Source organism: Oncorhynchus mykiss, chromosome 2 (genome assembly GCF_057628025.1).
Source record: "Oncorhynchus mykiss isolate SJ-2025 chromosome 2, ASM5762802v1, whole genome shotgun sequence".
Taxonomy (NCBI): Eukaryota; Metazoa; Chordata; class Actinopteri; order Salmoniformes; family Salmonidae; genus Oncorhynchus; species Oncorhynchus mykiss.
Window position 1 is genome coordinate 47,740,799 of NC_143023.1, and position 20,656 is coordinate 47,761,454.

The following is a 20,656-nucleotide window of genomic DNA, read 5'->3' on the forward strand; positions in this document are numbered from 1 at the left end:
TCTTGAAATCTAGCTGGGTAGATAGCCAATGAGCTGAGGTAAACGGCAATACGCCATGTTTATGTGTTGCAAGACCAACCCATGTAGTAAGCTCCAGCATAAAGTGAGTCATTCGCTATTGAAGTTTCATACCGGAAGGAGAAACAAATACTACGCACTGCATTGTTTGGTGAACGCGCAGATTCAGCTGTTTATATATCAATCATTATGGCAACTAAGTCAGGGAAAGCTAAATCTAAGTCTAGATATACAGATGTACACACAATTTTAGAATAAATTGATTGGGAAGGTGAGACAGAGATTGTTGTTGGACGATTCATTTAGCGATTGTGGAGGAATATTTTTTGAACGGGAGAGGACATCGTTTTGGACTGGTAAGTTCTTATCATGTTAATGCCCTTGTTTGAAATTAATAATATAAAATATTATTTGTGATTTTTTTATTTATTTTAGAAGCAATATATAAACATGTAATGTCATGAAATGTGAGATACGTGTGTCTGCCGCCCCACCCAAACCCACATGAAATAGCTTATTTGAGGCTGTTGAGGAGAGGGCAGGACCACATCAATGGCCAAAGTGAAATGGAGACAGTAGATTCAGCTGGTCTGTCATAATATAATAGAGACAGTAGATCTAGCTGAAATGTCATAATATGAAAGAGACAGTAGATCTAGCAGGTAATAATACTATAATAATATATTCAACCTAATATGTTCAACCTTCAACTCTCTATATATATATATATGTTTATTATACCTGTTGATACAGGGCTCATATGTGAATCTATTCTAACTGAACATTTTCTTTCACAGTGACACTGACTCCGAATGGGAGTCTTATCCGGTGTCCTGTGTGAATTTAAGTATGCGAATTTAAGTATGCTCTCTCTAATTCTCTCTTTCTCTCTCGGAGGACCTGAGCCCTAGGACCATGCGTCAGGACTACCTGGCATGGTGACTCCTTGCTGTCCCCAGTCCACCTGGCCTTGCCGCTGTTCCAGTTTCAACTGTTCTGCCTGCGGCTATGGAACCCTAAACTGTTAAATTTTACTCTTGAGGTGCTGTCCTGTTGCACCCTCTACAACCACTGTGATCTCCACCAGGCACAGCCAGAAGAGGACTGGCCACCCCTCATAGCCTGGTTCCTCTCTAGGTTTCTTCATAGGTTTTTGCCTTTCTACGGAGTTTATCCTAGCCACCGTGCTTCTACACCTGCATTGCTTGCTGTTTGGGGTTTTAGGCTGGGGCTATATACATTTATTTGATTTGATAGAGGACTGAGGGTCTTCCAAATATTGAAAGTGTGTAAATAGTTACCCATGTTATTTTCTTTGGTGGGGGGCGGGGGGGGGGGGTGTTAGAATACCATTTTGGTATTTTGTATATAGTTATTTGTTTCAAAATGTATACCTTCACCAATTTGGCCCCATGGGTACATTTGGGCTACTTGTGTGGGACACCTGGGTGACTTCATGATAAATGTCATGTAGCACACTCATTTTGGAAGTTATCATTCTGAAACTTTGCACAAGTACTGTTGCCCTCTTATATGTTTCACTGAAATTGTCCCCATCATCCTATCTGAATGTTTGTTGTATCTTGTTCATTTTAAAGATGATACAAAAAAAATGTTTTCTTCCTTGTTTTATCTAAACCAGATCTATTGTGTTATATTCTCCTACATTCAATTCACACACAAACTTCAGAGTGTTTTCTGTCAAATGGTACCAAGAATATGCATATCCTTGGTTCTGTGCCTGAGCTACAGGCTGTTAGATTTGGGTATGTCTTCAGGCGGAAATTGCACAAAGTAGGGGGGAGCTGTAAGAGGTTTTAAGAAGGAAAGAAATTTGACAAATTAACTTTTAACAAGGCACACCTGTTAATTGAAATACATTCCAGGTTGTACCTCATGAAGCTGGTTGAGAGAATGCCAAGAGTGTGCAAAGCTGTCATCAAGGCAAATGATGGCTACTTTCAACAATCTCACATATATACTTTTTTGGTTGCTACATGATTCCATATGTGATTTCATAGTTTTGACATCTTCACTATTATTCTACAATGTAGATAACAGTAAAAAAGAAGGGAAAAAATCCCTTGATTGAGCAAGTGTGTCCAGACTTTTGACTGGTACAGTATATCAAAAAATCCTAATTTCCACACTTAAGGAATAACATGTCACACCTCCTCCTCCATGCGAAAGATTGTTACCAATAACCAGGATTTTCATTACAAAAATTATATTTTTGGCAAGCAATTATTATTTGAGCTAACAATTATTGTGAATCATCCCTTTATTGTCCCTGACATCCTTACCCCATAGCAACACATGTGGGATACATACACACAAACACCAACTGATACACATTCTCCACCCTTCCCCCACAAACAACCACAAGCTCAGATGTTCAACAGTTGTTCCATCCCCAAGCCCAACTCAAGATAGGACTTGGCGTGTGGATGCATATACAGTTGTAGCTGTTTGAGAAGTTATGCAAAATTGAGCAAAAATGGGGAGATTTGATTAACCAATGTCAAGTTCTAGCTGATGGAGCTCAGATACACCCCTTTCCCTTGAAACACAGACACGCTGGTCCCCCGTTGTGACCATTTTCCCAAGCATCTCAATTCAGTCAGACCTTTGATTGTTTTATTCCACCCGAGCCACAATCATTTGCCGCCTCTCTGATTGTTCAAGTGTGACCCCCTCCCCATGGGTAACTGCAGCTAGTGTTGATAGCACCATTGGAATCCCCACCGGCTAGGTACAAAGTCATCAAGGTCCTCATTAGCAGCTTTGAGAAATTCCGTATATATTATACTCACCCATCCGGGGGCTTTGGCTTTGTAGGACCAACCCTACCAGGCAGGCTTAGAACCTTGAGGGGCGGTGCTGCATTAGTGGGTCTCTGGTCGCATTTATTGTTCTGTCTTGGCTGGGTATAGGCTACTTGCAGTAAGGCTATACAACAGATAAGGACTTCTCCTTAGTGTATGGGTCACTCAGGTGGGTTTCTATGGCATAAGGTTGAGGACCGTTCCATCATGATATGACAAAAATAAATAAATAAACTATATTAATAATTTATTTTAAAATGTATATCCCATATCTGCACAAAATTGAAAGCTCTCTCTGTCACAACTCCTGCTTGCAGACACACACGGGCTCTGGCATTTGCAACCATTTTGCTTGTACACTCACTTAACTCCACACTTTTCCGAACACAAAACACACATCTCACCTTCAATTACAATACACCCGCATATACCCACATACTGTGCCTTCTATGTCCTCTGTTTGCTGTGTTTTTATCCCTACGATGTTGATTCCTACCTCATTTCAGGCTTTTGAGTACTTTTGTGTTTCAGTTCCTTATATTTGCAGATGTATTATTTCAATAATTATACATTCTTCTAATACTGTAAATAGAAAGTTGAATATCAATTACTTTACAACATTCCCTATCCTGAATGGTATAGTGTACAGTATTTGTAGTTTATTTCTTTATCAATTGTTGTATTGTTTTGTTTTCCAATTATCTTTTTATTACAATTACTACCATGGATAGCATTGGGTGTTCCATTATTCAACTCTTCTATAGAATCTTTGTAATATTTAGCCTCGGTGTCTCAGACCAATTGGTTATCAATATACAGGTAATCGACTACAAGAGCTGCACGTTTTCCTTTTAATCTATTCACCTTGAAGAGGGTACAGAACTTTGACGTTCTGCAATTTCATTCGTGAAATGATCAATCATGACTATTTTTGTGCCAGCAAGTCTTTTACCCAGGCTTTTAACCATTACTTTATCTTTAAAGAATGTAAATTTGGCAACAATTGGGCTCTCATATCTCTGTCCTCTCTATCCGAAATGGTGTACATGTTCGAGTTTGATTTTGTCGACAGGATCGCCTGGGATCTGTAGAGCAGTAAGAAATAATTATTTCACCACGCTTTCAGGATCTTCACCCTCTTTTTCTTTGATACCAGCAAGTACCAGATTTCCTCTCATAGATCTAGTGTGTATTTCAAGTAAGGCTTCTCTCAAAACATGTTCTCCATTTGATGATCTTTAATGTCCATTTCCATCTTACTGAATGTACCTTTTTGCATGGTTGTGTCTTTCTCCATTGTCGCAGCTTTTTCGTCACTCCTCTCGAGGCTCGCCTTACTCTCTTTTATATCTTTACTGACTAGTTCAAGTACGCCAAGTTATTTATTTATCAACTTCAGCAAGTTGGTTTATACACTTACCATTCCCGGTGGTGAAAAGCATAAAAAGACTGTGTCCTTTGAGGAGTCTCTTTTTCTTTTCGGGATTGATTCTCCATGCTAGCCGTCATGTTTAGGAGTTGGTTGTATTGGTGATATTGGTCGATACATTTCTCTAGCCTTATAATTTGATTTCTGCATCCAGATTGAAGGTTATTGACAACGAGTATGTGGAATGAAGAGCAAAAATTTAGTCAAAATTACAGATATTGAATATTGCGTTTTTATCTTGAGGCATTCTGCACAGCTGTGTTCAGTGTGCCATGAGACCTCTACCGCTAAATTTTATGACTATTATGAGTCATACTGTGGTACTCAATAGGCCTCATGATGAAATCCCTTAGCAATTTCCTTCCTCTCCAGCAACCGAGTTAGGAAGTATGCCTGCATGTTTGTAGTGACTGGGCGTATTGATACACCATCCAAAGTGTAATTAATAACTTCACCCTACTCAAAAGGATATTAATTTTTTGTTTAATTTTTACCCATCTACCAATAGGTGCCCTTTTTTTATGAGGCATTGGAAAACCTCCCTGGTTTTATATTTTATTCATGAAGCAATAAAAGTATTTATTTTAACAACTGAGCACTTTCTAAATTCAAACAGACCCCCTGCAACTGGTCACAACTATTTTAGTCCTGTTTCCACAAATCGAGGACGAAGACAGTATCGCCAAGCTAAGGTTGGTTGAAAATTATCTGCGGTAACCCAAACAATACCTATCCTGTAACTCCCAGTAATGGATATCATTGTTCACACTGTTCATACAATATTTTACTACATACCATTCTTGTTGAATACTCAGTTCTCTTATTGAGTAAGCATTAAAACCTCTTGAGACTAGGGGCCAGTAATTTGATGTTTGGATGAAAAACGTGCCCAAAGTAAACAGCCTATTTCTCAGGCCCAGAAGCTAGAATATGCATGTAATTGGCAGATTAGGATAGAAAACACTCTAAAGTTTCCAAAACTGTCACAATATTGTGTGTGAGTATAACAGAACTGATATTGCAGGCAAAACCAGAGGAAAATCCAACCAGGAAGTGCTGTTATTCTCTCTTATATACCTCTTATATACCTCTCTTTTCCATTGCAAGCCTATCCTCCATTTAAAGGGATATCAACCAGATTCCTTTCCCACAAGGTGTGAACAGTCTTTAAACATAGTTTCAGGCTTTTATTCTTAAAAATCAGCGAGATTGATCACATCGCGTCAGTGGATAGCTAGGTGTCCCCAGATTTGTGCATGTGCGAGCGCCTGCAGAAAGACCTTTTCTCACTCTCCTATTGATAAGGCTACCGTCCAGTTTAAAGATTTACTGTAAAAACAACCTGAGGATTGATTCTAAAAAATGTTTGACATGTTTCTACGAACTTTACGGCTACAATTTGGAATTTTCGTCTGCCCGTCTAACAAGTAATTTTCATCTAACAAGTGATTAAAGAGGAGCAGTAGAAAATAACAATAGGGGGGTGTCGGTACAGAGTCAATGTGCGGGTGCGCCGGTTAGTTGAGGTAGTATGTACATGTAGGTTGAGTTCATTAAAGTGACTATGCATAGATAACAACAGAGAGTGGCAGTGGTGTGGAGAGGGGAGGGGAGGGCAATGTGAATAGTCTGGGTAGCCATTTGACTAGATGTTCCGGTAGAAGCTGTTTAGAAGCATCTTGGACCTAGATTTGGCATTCCGGTACCACTTGCCATGTGGTAGCAGAGTGAACATAACTAGGGTGGCTGGAGTCTTTGACAATTTTCAGGGCTTCCTCTGACACCTCCTGGTATAGAGGTCCTGGATGGCAGGAAGCTTGGCCCCAGTGATGTACTGGGCCATTCACACTACCCTCTGTAGTGGCTTGCAGTCGGAGGCCGAGCAGTTGCCATACCAGGCAGTGATACAACCAGTGCTCTCGATGGTGCAGCTGTAGAACCGTTTGAGGATCTGAGAAACCATGCCAAATCTTTTCAGTCTCCTGAGGGGGAATAGGTTTTGCCGTGCCCGGCTTCACGACTGTCATACTGTGCTTGGACCATGCTAGTTTGCTGGTGATGTGGACACAAAGGAACTTGAAGCTCTCAAAATGCTCCACTGCAGCCCCGTCGATGAGAATGGAGGCGTGCTCGGTCCTCTTTTTCCTGTAGTCCACAATCATCACCTTTGTCTTGATCACGTTTAGGGAGAGGTTGTTGTCTTGGCACCACATGACCAGGTCTCTGACCTCCACCCTATAGGCTGTCTTGTTGTTGGTGGTGATCAGGCCTACCACCGGCAAATTTAATGATGGTGTTGGAGTCATGCCTGGCTGTGCAGTCATGAGTGAACAGGGAGTACAGGAGGGGGCTGAGGGGCCCCCTTTGTTGAGGATCAGCTTGGCAGATGTTTTATTACATACCCTTACCACCTGGGGGCGGCCCATCAGGAAGTCCAGGATCCAGTTACAGAGGGAGGTGTTTAGTCCCAGGGTCCTTAGCTTAGTGATGAGCTTTGAGGGCACTATGGTGATGATCGCTGAGCTGTAGTCAATGAATAGCATTCCCACAAAGGTGTTCCTTTTGTCCAGGTGGGAAAGGGCAGTTTGGAGTGCAATAGAGACTGCATAATTTGTGGATCTGTTGGGGCAGTATGCAAATTGGAGTGGGTCTAGAGTTTCTGGGATGATTGTGTTGATGTGAGCCATGACCAGCCTTTCAAAGCACTTTATGGCTACAGACGTGAGTGCTACGGGCCAGTAGTTATTTAGGCAGGTTACCTTAGTGTTCTTGGGCACAGGCACTATGGTGGTCTGCTTAAGACATGTTTGTATTACAGACTCGGACAGGGAGAGGTTGAAAATGTCAGTGAAGACACTTGCTAGTTGGTTAGCACATGTCCGCAGTACACATCCTGGTAATCTGTCTGGCCATGCGGCCTTGTGAATGTTGACCTGTCTACAGGTCTTACTCACATCGGTTGCGGAGAGCGTGATCACACAGTCTTTCAGTACAGCTGGTGCTCTCATGCATCTTTCAGTGTTATTTGCCTCGATGCGAGCATAGAAGTAGTTTAGCTGGTAGTTTAGCTGGTCCGGTAGGCTCGTGTAACTGGGCAGCTCTCGGCTGTGATTGCCTTTGTAGTCTGTCATGGTTTGCAGGCCCTGCCACATCCGACAAGCGTCAGAGCCGGTGTAGTACCCCTTGATCTTAGTCCTGCATTGATGCTTTGCCTGTTTGATGGTCCGTCGGAGGGCATAGCGGGATTTCTTATAAACTTCCAGGTTAGAGTCCCTCTCCTTGAAAGCAGCAGCTCTAGCCTTTAGCTCAGTGTGGATGTTGCCTGTAATCCATGGTTTCTGTTTGGGGTATGTACGTAAGGTCACTGTGGGGACGACGTCATTGATTCTCCTCAATGCCATTGGAGGAATCCCGGAACATATTCCTGTCTGTGCTAGTAAAACAGTCCTGTAGCTTAGCTTCTGCTTCATCTGACCACTTTTTAATTGAACTAGTCACTGGTGCTTCCTTTAAAAAAAAATCTTATAAGCATGAATCAGGAGGATAGACTTATGGTCAGATTTGCCAAATGGAGGGCGAGGGAGAGCTTTGTATGCATTTCTGTGTGTGGAGTATAGGTGGTCCAGAGTTCTTTGCCCTCTGTTTGCACATTTAACATGATAGAAATTGTGTTGTTATGTGTTAATAACATTTAGACTACGTTACCCAGCAGGCTTTGCAGGTGGGGCAAATGGTTGAAGAATGCCTTGCATGGCTAAACAATGAGTTTTCTTGCTGAAGTATATGTTCATTATTAAAAGTGGTTAAACCTACGCCCCAGTTTGTCATTACATATGGAACAAACATAACATGGTGTCAGATTGGTAGTCACTATGACGAGAAAGAGAAAATAAAGGAGTAACTCTGCAAATTTCCGCCACTAAAATGTAACATTCTACCACAATTCAAGTGACGTGAGTATTCGAAGATGCTAGCTTGCAAGAGCGAGGGCAATGAGCCGCAGCAGCGAGAGTGACAGCAGTGAGAGCGAGGCTGCATTGGAATCTGTTGACGAGCAAGTTAATGAGCAACATGCTGAAGTAAGAGAAATTGACACTGTTCCTGTTCTCCGTCATGGATAGGCTTAGTCCTCCTACTCCTATGCAGTTAACAGGAAATTTAGCTGACAATTGGAAACGTTTCAAGCAGACATTTTATATCTACCTAGCAGCCAGTGGAGCAGGGGGAGAAGATGACAAATTGAAAGCTTCTATTTTTCTGCATGTTATTGGAGAAGATGCATTGGACATTTACAATAGCTTTCAACAAGATGAGGAAAACTTGACATTGACTGTGCTAATGGATACATTTGAGGAGTACTTTGCACCAAGCCAGAACGTCACGTTTGAGAGATACACGTTTTTCTCTCATGATCAGAAACAGGGAGTCAGTTGTGACCAGTATTTGGCTGAGCTGAACACTGAGCAAAAAGTGTGAAAATCTGAAAGACTCACTAGTGAAAGACAGGATAGTCTGTGGCATACTTGATAATGGACTCAAGGAGAGATTGCTGCGTGAGCAAGATTCAACTTTGGATAAAGCAGTGAATATGTGTCGAGCAGCTAAAACCACCAGAGCACAAGCTAAAGAGCTGTGCAGGGATGAGATGTCAGTGTATGCAATAAAAGAGAGGAGCACCACACACAATGCAAAACAAAAACCAGCAAAAGAGAGAAATCAAAACACTACATGTGGAAAATGTGGATTTATCCACAAGCCCAAAAATGTCCCTGCATATGACAAATCATGTAACTACTGTGGGAAAAATAATAATTTCTCAAAATGCTGCAAAGCTGAGGCTACAAAGAAAAAGGTTCAGAGGGAGGAGATAAAAAAATTCTTTGTTGATTCTGTGGAAATATGCAATGCAGTAAAAGCTGAAAGGATTGTGTAATTGACTGTGAATGAAACTAAAATACCATTCAAGCTTGATGCTGGAGCACAGGTAAACCTGTTATCGCTGGATGACTACAAAACACTGAAGCAAAATACACCCGGTGAAATTAAGGTAACTGGTTATACTGCGGAGAGCGTACCACTCAAAGGAAACTGCATAGTAACTTTACAGTACAATGAAAACAGCTCAGAGCACACCTGCTGATCGTGGACAGCCTATTCTAGCAATCAATGCATGTGTAAAGCTCAATTTGTTGAAAAGCGTGTATGTTGTGACATCAGACTGAAAATGACCACGAATCACTACTGGCTGAGTATGAGGATGTGTTTGAGCGTCTTGGATGTTTACAGACTGTGTCTGCGCCTCGACCTGGGTTTGGCAAAACGAAACATGGCGGTGTTCGACTTAGCAATCTCACTAGGATAAAGACCTCCTCCATTCCTGTCATTATTGAAAGAAATCGTGATACCTCACATCTCAAAATAGGGCTACTTAATGTTAGATCCCTTACTTCAAAGGCAATTATAGTCAATGAACTAATCACTGATCATGATCTTAATGTGATTGGCCTGACTGAAACATGGCTTAAGCCTGATGAATTTATTGTGTTAAATGAGGCCTCACCTCCTGGTTACACAGGTGACCACATCCCCCGTGCATCCCGCAAAGGCGGTGGTATTGCTAACATTTACGATAGCAAATTTCAATTTACAAAAAGAATAATGACGTTTTCATCTTTTGAGCTTCTAGTCATGAAAACTATGCAGCCTACTCAATCACTTTTTATAGCTACTGTTTATAGGCTTCCTGGGCCATATACAGCGTTCCTCATTGAGTTCCCCGAATTCCTATCGGACCTTGTAGTCATAGCAGATAATATTCAAATTTTTGGTGACTTTAATAGACACATGGTAAAGTTCATAGACCCACTCCAAAAGGCTTTCGGAGCCATCATCGACTCAGTGGGTTTTGTCCAACATGTCTCTGGACCTACTCACTGTCACAGTCATACCCTGGACCTAGTTTTGTCCCATGAAATAAATGTTGTGGATAGTAATGTTTTTCCTCATAATCCTGTACTATCGGACAACCATTTTATTACGTTTGCAATCGCAACAAATAATCTGCTCAGACCCCAACCAAGGAGCATCAAAAGTCGTGCTATAAATTCACAGACAATACAAAAATTCCTTGATACCCTTCCAGACTCCCTCTGCCTACCCAAGGACGTCAGAGGACAGAAATCAGTTAACCACCTAACTGAGGAACTCAATTTAACCTTGTGCAATACCCTAGATACAGTTGCACCCCTAAAAACTAAAAACATTTCTCATAAGAAATTAGCTCCCTGATAAACAGAACATACCCGAGCTCTGAAGCAAGCTTCCAGAAAATTGGAACGGAAATGGCGCCACACCAAACTGGAAGTCTTCCGACTAGCTTGGAAAAACAGTACCGTGCCGTATCAAAGAGCCCTTACTGCTGCTCGATCATCCTGTTTTAATTGAGGAAAAAAGAACAATACTACATTTATTTTTGATACTGTCACAAAGCTAACTAAAATGCAGCATTCCCCAAGTGAGGATGGCTTTCACTTCAGCAGTAATATATTCATGAACTTCTTTAAGGAAAAGTAATGATTATTAGAAAGCAAATTACGGACTCCTCTTTAAATCTGCGTATTCCTTCAAGGCTCAGTTGTCCTGTGTCTGCACAACTCTGCCAGGACCTAGGATCAAGAGATACTCAAGTGTTTTAGTACAATATCTCTTGACAAAATGATGAAAATAATCATGGCCTCTAAACCTTCAAGCTGCATACTGGACCCTATTCCAACTAAACTACTGAAAGAGCTGCTTCCTGTGCTTGGCCCTCCTATGTTGAACATAATAAACAACTCTCTATCCACCGGATGTGTACCAAACTCACTAAAAGTGGCAGTAATAAAGCTTCTCTTGAAAAACCCCAAAAACATTTGATCATAATACTCCAGTGCTAGCCTCCCTACACTGGCTTCCTGTCAAGACAAGGTCTGATTTCAAGGTTTTACTGCTAACCTACAAAGCATTACATGGGCTTGCTCCTAACTATCTCTCTGATTTGGTCCTGCCGTACATACCTACACGTACGCTACTGTCACAAGACGCAGGCCTCCTAATTGTCCCTAGAATTTCTAAGCAAACAGCTGGAGGCAGGACTTTCTCCTATAGAGCTCAATTTTTATGGAATGGTCTGCCTACCCATGTGAGTGACGCAAACTCAGTCTCAACCTTTAACCTTTAAGTCTTTACTGAAGACTCATCTCTTCAGTGGGTCATATGATTGAGTGTAGTCTGGCCCAGGAGTGTGAAGGTGAACGGAAAGGCTCTGGGGCAACGAACCGCCCTTGCTGTCACTGCCTGGCCGGTTCCCCTCTTTCCACTGGGATTCTCTGCCTCTAACACTATTACAGGGGGTGAGTCACTGGCTTACTAGTGCTCTTTCATGCCGTCCCTAGGAGGGGTGCGCCACTTGAGTGGGTTGAGTCACTGATGTGATCTTCCTGTCTGTGTTGGCGGCCCCACTTGGGTTGTGCCGTGGTGGAGATCTTTGTGGGCTATACTCGGCCTTGTCTCAGGATGGTAAGTTGGTGGTTGAAGATATCCCTCTAGTGGTGTGGGGGCTGTGCTTTGGCAAAGTGGGTGGGGTTATATCCTTCCTGTTTGGCCCTGTCCGGGGGTGTCCTCGGATGGGGCCACAGTGTCTCCTGACCCCTCCGGTCTCATCCTCCAGTATTTATGCTGCTGTAGTTTATGTGTCGGGCGGCTAGGGTCAGTTTGTTATATCTAGAGTACTTCTCCTGTCTTATCCTGTGTCCTGTGTGAATTTAAGTATGCTCTCTCTAATTCTCTCTCGGAGGACCTGAGCCCTAGAACCATGCCTCAGGACTACCTGGCATAATGACTCCTTGCTGTCCCCAGTCCACCTGGACGTGCTGCTGTTCCAGTTTCAACTGTTCTGCCTGTGGCTATGGAATCCTGACCTATTCACCGGACGTGCTACCTGTCCCAGACCTATTATTTGACCATGTTGGTCATTTATGAACATTTGAACATCTTGGCAGTGTTCTGTTATAATCTCCACCCGGCACAGGCAGAAGAGGACTGGCCACCCCTCATAGCCTGGTTCCTCTCTAAGTTTCTTCCTAGGTTTTGGCCTTTCTAGGGATTTTTTCCTAGCCAACGTGCTTCAACACCTGCATTGTTCGCTAACGACTGGGGATTCTGACACAACACCTCCAGCACCAAGGTCCAACGGCTTAGCAGAGAGTTCAGTCAAAATTGTCAAAGGTCTGATGAAAAAGGCACATGATGGAAAGGAGCATTTCCTACAAAAGATGATGATCTATCGTAACGCAATGCTGCAGAACGGACTTTCAACTGCACAAATGTTGATGGGACGTCGCATCAGAACCAACTTACCCATCCATGAGGACTTGCTAACACCCAGAGGTGCTCACAAAGTCAAACTCGCAACGGTAAAAAAGAAAGACAAACAAAAACAGTGACACAACAAAAGTGCAAGACACTTACCTGAACTGAAACCTGGAGATCATGTACAACTCCGAGACATCACTACAGGAACCTGGATGAGGCAAGGGTGTGTGCAGAGAGAAGTTGCACCAAGATCCTATGAGATCCAAACAGAGCATGGATCACAACTGAGATGAAACAGAGTGGATCTAAGGCTTCAGCAATTCACTCAAGGGACTGAGGACCATCAGGAGGATACTGCTGAAGCGTCAAATGCCTTTAGAAATTGACAATTTAGTCAGAACACTGACTGACAACGAACACTGTCCAACTGTTTCAGGAAGAACATTAGCAGAACGACCAAAAAGGACTGTCAGAGCCCCTGAAAGGCTTATTGAGTATTGCTAAAAAAATATATATAATACAAAAAAAATGGGCACCTGGACTGAATGTTTTGTTTATGTGACAAGAAATAGAGCCACAATAGAGTATTGTTGGACAGAATATATTTTGTTGAAAAAATAAAAATAATACATCAGAATATGTTTATTGCCTCTTAAGTGATGAGAGCAATGTAAAGAAAATAAAACATTTGGGGGAAAGAAATGTGTGTTATTGAAAATTGCGTTCTATGCAGGTTAAGTAAACAAATGTGATGTGGCATGTAGTTACATGGAAAAGTAGTTTTCTTTCAAAGAAAGGAAGATGTGTTGTTATGTGTTAATAACATTTAGACTACGTTACCCAGCTACAAAGAATACAGGTAAACTCTCCAGGTAGGTTATGTGGTCTGCAGCTTATCATGAGAAACTCTACCCCTGGCGAGCAATGGCTCGAGACTTCCTTAGATATCGTGCACCAGCTGTTGTTTATAAAAATACATAGACCACTGCCCCTTGTCTTACCAGACGCCGCTGTTCTATCCTGGCGGTACATCATATAACTAGCCAGCTTTATGTAGATATTGTCGTTGTCAGCCAAGCGTTAGATGTTACCGTTTTTAATGTCCCATTGGTTGTTTAATCTTCCCAATAACTCGTCCATTTTATTGTCCAAAGATTGCATGTTTGCGGGCAGAATTGAGGGGAGTGGGGCTTTATTCGATCGCCTCCTATTCCTCAGAAGGCAGCCCACCATTCGGCATCTCTTTCTCTGCCTCCTCTTCACGCAAATCACTGTGGTCAGGGCCTGTTCCCGAGGGAGCCGTATATCCTCCGCCTCATCAGAGTCATGAAAGAAGAAAAAGGATTCTGCTAGTTCGTAGTGATTAATCGCAGTCCTGATGTCTAGAAGTACTTTTCAGTCATAAGAGACGGTAGCGGAAACATTATGTACAAAAATAGTAAAAAAAATAAGATACAAACAGAGCAAATAAAATAACAAAAAACACAATCATTTGGGGGCACGTAAAACGCCTGCTTTCTGCTCCGGCACCATTTTAGATACCAAAGAAACACTTTGAAGTTTATGGAAATGTGAAATTATAGTAGAAGAATATAACACATTAGATCTGGTCAAATATAATACAATGTTTCATCATCTTTGAAATGCAAGAGAAAGGCCATAATGTATTATTCCAGCCCAGGCACAATTTAGATTTTGGCCTCTAGATGGCAGTAGTGTATATGCAAAGTCTTTGACTAATCCAATGAACCATTGCATATCTGTTCTAAATGTTGTATCAAGACTGCCCAAATGTGCCTAATTGGTTTATTAATACATTTTCAAGTTCATAATTGTGCACTCTCCTCAAAAAATAGCATGGTATTCTTTCACCGTAATAGCTACTGTAAATTGGACAGTGCAGTTACATTAACAAGAATTTAAGCTTTCTGCCCATATCAGATACGTCCATGTCCTGGGATTTTTTTGTTACTTACAACCTCATGCTAATCACATTAGCCTACGTTAGGTCAACTTTCCAGCACGGACGGACACACACACACACACACACACACACACACATACACACAGAGATCCCATAGAGGTAAAAAAAAACTGAAATATCACATATACGTAAGTATTCAGACCCTTTACTCAGAACCTCAAGTCTTCTTGAGTATGACGCTACAAGCTTGGCACACCTGTATTTGCGGAGTTTCTCCCATTCTTCTCTGCAGATCTTCCAAAGCTTTTGGCAAACTGAGGGGTGGTTTCCATCTTGTCACTCTTCCATAAAGGCCTGATTGGTGGAGTGCTGCAGAGATGGTTGTCCTTCTGGAAGGTTCTCCACAAAGGAACTCTAGAGCTCTGTCAGGGTGACCATCCATTTCTTGGTCTCCTGGTCGCCCCATTGCTCAGTCTGACCAGGCAACCAGTTATGGGAAGAGTCTTGGTGGTTCCAAACTTCTTTCATTTAAGAATGATGGAGGTCACTGTGTTCTTGCGGACCTTCAATGCTGCAGAAATATGTTGCTACCCTTCCCCAGATCTGTGTCTTGACACAATCCTGTCTTGGAGCTCTATGGACAATTCCTTTGACCTCACGGCTTGGTCTTTGCTCTGACATGCACTGTCAACTGTAGGACCTTATATAGACAGGTGTGTGTCTTTCCAAATCATGTCCAATCAATAAAATTCATCACAGGTGGACTCCAATCAAGTTGTATAAAAAGCTCAAGTATGATCAATGGAAACAGGATGCACCTGAGCTCAATTTCGAGTCTCATAGCAAAGGGTCTGAATGTGGAAAAAGGGAAGGGGTCTGAATACTTTCCGAATGCAGTATAAATGTCTTCTGTGAATCCATAAAGGCAGCCAACTTTCGAAGATTCTTAGAAAAGATCCATATTTATTTCATGGTCATTTTACATGGTCTTATGCTGAGCCACAGTGGCTATATCAATATCAATTCTGATATTTATTTTCTACTAATTGGTCTTTTTCAGAACTGATGTGATTGGTCAAAGACCAATTAGTGGAAAACATATCAGAATTGTGCTGCCTGTGTAAACACAGTCATAATCCTTTATTTGGCTTCTGTACAATGGTGATTGCCATGGTGGCCTTTGGAAACTGAGACTCTTTGTTCTTGTTGTGCATGGTCTTGTCATGTGTACGGCTAGCTGGATAAGACTCTGCTCGAAGTTTAGGGCTCTTAGACCTTAACCGCCAACTGTTTGGATTTCTTTGTAGTGGACAGTAATTTTTGATATGTGAATATACAATATATTATATATACATCACATGTGACTCATAATAAGACTAAGCAATTAGCCTATTACAATGTTTGTCTGACTGCATGAAGATAATTAAAATATACAAGCAAGCATTAGGCAATGAGTTGACATTGACTAGCAAGAATTGGTCTGAGAATTGCCTATATCAATTATTGAGTTTAGATGAATAGAAAAAGAAGATAATAATGTTCTGTAAAAAAGTTGAATAGCAACATTAAAGGTAATGACAAAAATGTCTATGCGTAGTAAGAATTAGCATCAATCAATATTAGAATTTTAAAAAACAATGTTTTTTAAAAAGAAATATCTCCATGTTCTCTGCCGACAAGTCATAAAAGTAATTGCAATTTCGTACTGGTTTCTAAATCTGTATAGGGTCTGCAAAGTAAATGTGTTCAAAGGTTTTCAGAACCAATCAAGAAAAAATGACTTAGCTGCATCTTTACACATGGGTTAAACTCTATCTGACTAAGTCACTGCTCTGTCTCTGGAGACTGAACTGTAGTATGTAACAAAAATTTATTTAAAACCTGACCAAATCACATTGAAAGATTAATTTAAAAACTATGCTAATTTTAGCAAGTCGCCTTCTATCTGATGAGGATGATGGTAAAATTCTAAATAAAACTTGGGAGTGAGATCCAAAGCTCACCCACTGCTTGTATAAATCAAATTCGAATAATTAAATCGCTTGTAAACCAATCGGGGACACCCCTTGAACACACACACATCCATGGAAGTGAGTGTGGTCAACAGGAAGATTTAACCATGGGCACCACATCAACATTAATCTGATCCCTTGCACAACCACATAAGCCATTTTGTCTAGCATTGTGTGTTTTTTATTTAACTAGGCAAGTCAGTTAAGAACAAATTCTTATTCACAATGACAGCCTAGGAACAGTGGGTTTAACTGCCTTGTTCAGCAGCTGAACAACAGATTTTTACCTTGTCAGCTCAGGGATTTGATCTAGCAAACTTTCAGTTACTGGCCCAATGCTCTAACCACTAGGCTACCTGCCTAGTTCTTGCTTTGTGTGACAACAAAGGAAGAATAGTTAAATGGAATGTGGTCAATGCACGAAGGTTGGAATTGTTTCGGCATAACCTTAAGCAAGACATGTTAGCTGTGTGCTAGAAAGCTTGTCAGCATATTCTTGAGCAAAATATTATATTATTCTCAAGACAAGACAGAAACATTCAACAAGTAAGACATGGAACATAACATACATGGAACATAAAACATAGACACACATACAGCTGAAGTCAGAAGTTCACAAGCACCTTAGCCAAATACATTTTAAACTCAGTTTTTCACATTTCCTGACATTTAATCCAAGTTAATCCACATTTAATCATCACCACTTTATTTTAAGAATGTGAAATGTCAGAATAATAGTAGAGAGAATGATTTATTTCAGCTTTTATTTCTTTCATCACATTCCCAGTGGGTCAGAAGTTTACATTACACTGAATTAGTATTTGGCACCACTGCCTTTAAATTGTTAAACATGGGTCAAACATTTCATGTAGCCTTCCACAAGCTTCCCATAATAAGTTGGGTGAATTTTGGCCATTTTCTCCTGACAGAGCTGGTGTATCTGAGTCAGGTTTGTAGGCCTCCTTGCTCGCACATGCTTTTTCAGTTCTGCCCACAAATTTTCTATAGAATTGAGGTCCGGGCTTTGTGATGGCCACTCTAAGACCTTGACTTTGTTGTCCTTAAGCCATTTTGCCACAACTTTGGAAGTATGCTTGGGGTCGTTGTCCATTTGGAAGACCCATTTGCGACCAAGCTTTAAATTCCTGACTGATGTCTTGAGATGTTGCTTCAATATATCCACAGAATTTTCCTCCCTCATGATGCCTTATATTTTGTGAAGTGCACCAGTCCCTACTGCAGCAAAGCACCCCCACAACATGATGCTGCCACACCCGTGCTTCATGGTTGAGAGGGTGTTCTTCGGCTTGCAAGCCTCCCCCTTTTTCCTCCAAACATAATGATGATCATTATGGTCAAACAGGTCTATTTTTGTTTCATCAGACCAGAGGAAATTTCTCCAAAAAGTATCATCTTTGTCCCCATGTGCAGTTTCAAACCATAGTCTGGCTTTTTTAATGGCGGTTTTGGAGCAGTGGCTTCTTCCTTTCTGATCGGCCTTTCAGGTTATGTCAATATAGGACTCGTTTTACTGTGGATATAGATACTTTTGTACCTGTTTCCTCCAGCATCTTTACAAGGACCTTTGCTGTTGTTCTGGGATTGATTCGGATTTTTCACACGAAAGTACGTTAATCTCTAGGAGACAGAACGAGTCTCCTTCCTGAGCGGAACGACGGCTGCATGGTCCCATGGTGTTTATACTTGCGTACTATTGTTTGTACAGATGAATGTGGTACCTTCAGGCATTTGGAAATTGCCCCCAAGGATGAATCAGACTTTTTCTTCTGAGGTCTTGGCTGATTTCTTCTGATTTTCCCACGATGTCAAGCAAAGAGGCACTGAGTTTGAAGGTAGGCCTTGAAATACATCCACAGGTACACCTCCAATTGACTTAAATGATGTCGATTAGCCTATCAGAAGCTTCTAAAGCCATGACATAGTTTTCTGGAATTTTCCAAGCTGTTTACAGGCACAGTCAACTTAGTGTATGTAAACCTCTGACTCACTGGAATTGTGATCCTGTGAAATAATCTGTCTGTAAACAATTGTTGGAAAAATGACTTGTGTCATGCACAAAGTAGATGTCTGAACCGACTTGCCAAAACTTTAGTCTGTTAACAAGAAATTTGTGGAGTGTTTGAAAAACTCATTTTAATGACTCCAACCTGTAAGTGTATGTAAACTTCTGACTTCAACTGTAGGTCTATGGGCCCATCTAAATGGGACAAAGTGATGGAGTTGCATTGGCCAAGGACTTCTATCAATGTCAGTTACAAAATGGAGGAATTGTAATCTCCCATTTAAAACACTTTAAAAAACACTCATAGTGAGAGCTGAATTTATTATGGAAAACCAACCAGGCCAACGTGATTATGTTTTATCGTAAAAGGGACTTCAAACCAAGAAATTCATCCAAGGAATCTGCTTTCCGTAGTGCGAATTAAAATGCAAGAAAAACATGTAACAGTCATAAAAAGTTAAAATCTGGAATCAAATCAGTCGGACATGTCATATTTGCTGTGTAAGGCAAAAAAAGTTAATCATCATTATTAAAACAAGCAAATAAATTGAAACATAGGAAATTCCTATCAATGACCCCAGACCATCCTGTGTAGCCTATCAATAAACAGCCACCTAGCCAGCCACCTAGCCAGCCATAACTCAAACACACATCTTCACATATCAGATGGACTTGGCCTTACGCACTATGCATACAGTAGGAACACAAACTATTCAAAGAAATAAGACTCAGAAATCTAACATCTGATTACCAGAAAATATTAAAAGGGTGAAATGTTCTAAACATATGTTAAAGACTACAGTGCCGTAGCCTACCAAGCAATGTTAGAATTACAGTTAGTCCAAGAGTCTCCAAACAACTGAATTTTCTGTTTAAAACATTGGGGTAGAGTCTGCACCGTTTCTCAAACAAGTCAGGATATTTATCTCAGATCTTTGCAGGATAATTTGCTCTATAATTACCCTCTCACACCCCCATTCTATATATTGTAATCTCTAAAATAGAATACCTGTCCTATGCGCAACAAGACAACCGCAGCGTAATAAACTCCTGTTTCCAAAAAAATTGTAGTGAGTACACTGTTTAGTGTGCTGTTTCGGGGCAACATAGTTAGATGCAATGTAACATGCCTGTTTAGGATATCCTGTCCAAGATTCAATATTAGTGGCCCATGTGACAATTCCGTGGAGTGCATGTTAGCGTTGTCTGTAGCATGTCATTGTCACGTGACGGGGTTTCATTGCAAGAGTGTTAATAGAAAAGTTTCCACAGTCGCTCTGCACACTGTTTGAAAGGTTTTCTTGTGCCCTACTTACAGGCCATGACCCTAGTCCAGTCTGCATGGGATGGACCCCGAAAAGGGAGCAAGTTTGCTTTGAGCCGCTCTAATACTGTATGTCTGCATTGGTTTCATTGTCAAACAGCTGTTTGACAATTTTGCCCTCTTTAAAATCCTCTGTGGCTCTGTGGGCAATTTCACTTGGAATTGAGAGCAAAAGTAGTTGTCATTCATCTTGAATTAGTAGACTATACGCATTATACTGGGTCTTCACACGTTCCCACCATGGTGTGAATGGAGATTTCACTAGGAATGGTCCAATGTCAGTTAAGTGAGAGGTAGCCTGACTGCATGTTAACCTGTGCGAAATTTGTGGATGCGCTTTCCACAGTAGCTTGTAAAGCCAACTCCACTATTGGTGTCTGAAGCATCACCAGTGCCTAAATGGTCAGCCTCAAAGCAGAGCTGTGGGCCCGGTGCTCCAGTGTCTTGACACTCTTTTTCCAGCACTTTACATTGCTGCTTCAAAAGCATCAGCTGTTTGTTTAAGGAGGCAACATTTTCACCATTTTGCTCATGTTTATTTTCCCAATAAATGTTTTTGGAACTCATTTCATCAGAGAAGAGTTCAGAAATAAATACATTTGCTTTCAATTCCCTGTTCTGGTATTTACAAGGAAAATGCACACTAACATCTCAAATTAGTTTTTTCTCTGCCTCATTTTTGATGCATGCCAATGGTTTGCCAGAAATCAAGTATTTCATTGCTTGTCAAATTAATCTTAAAACCCTTC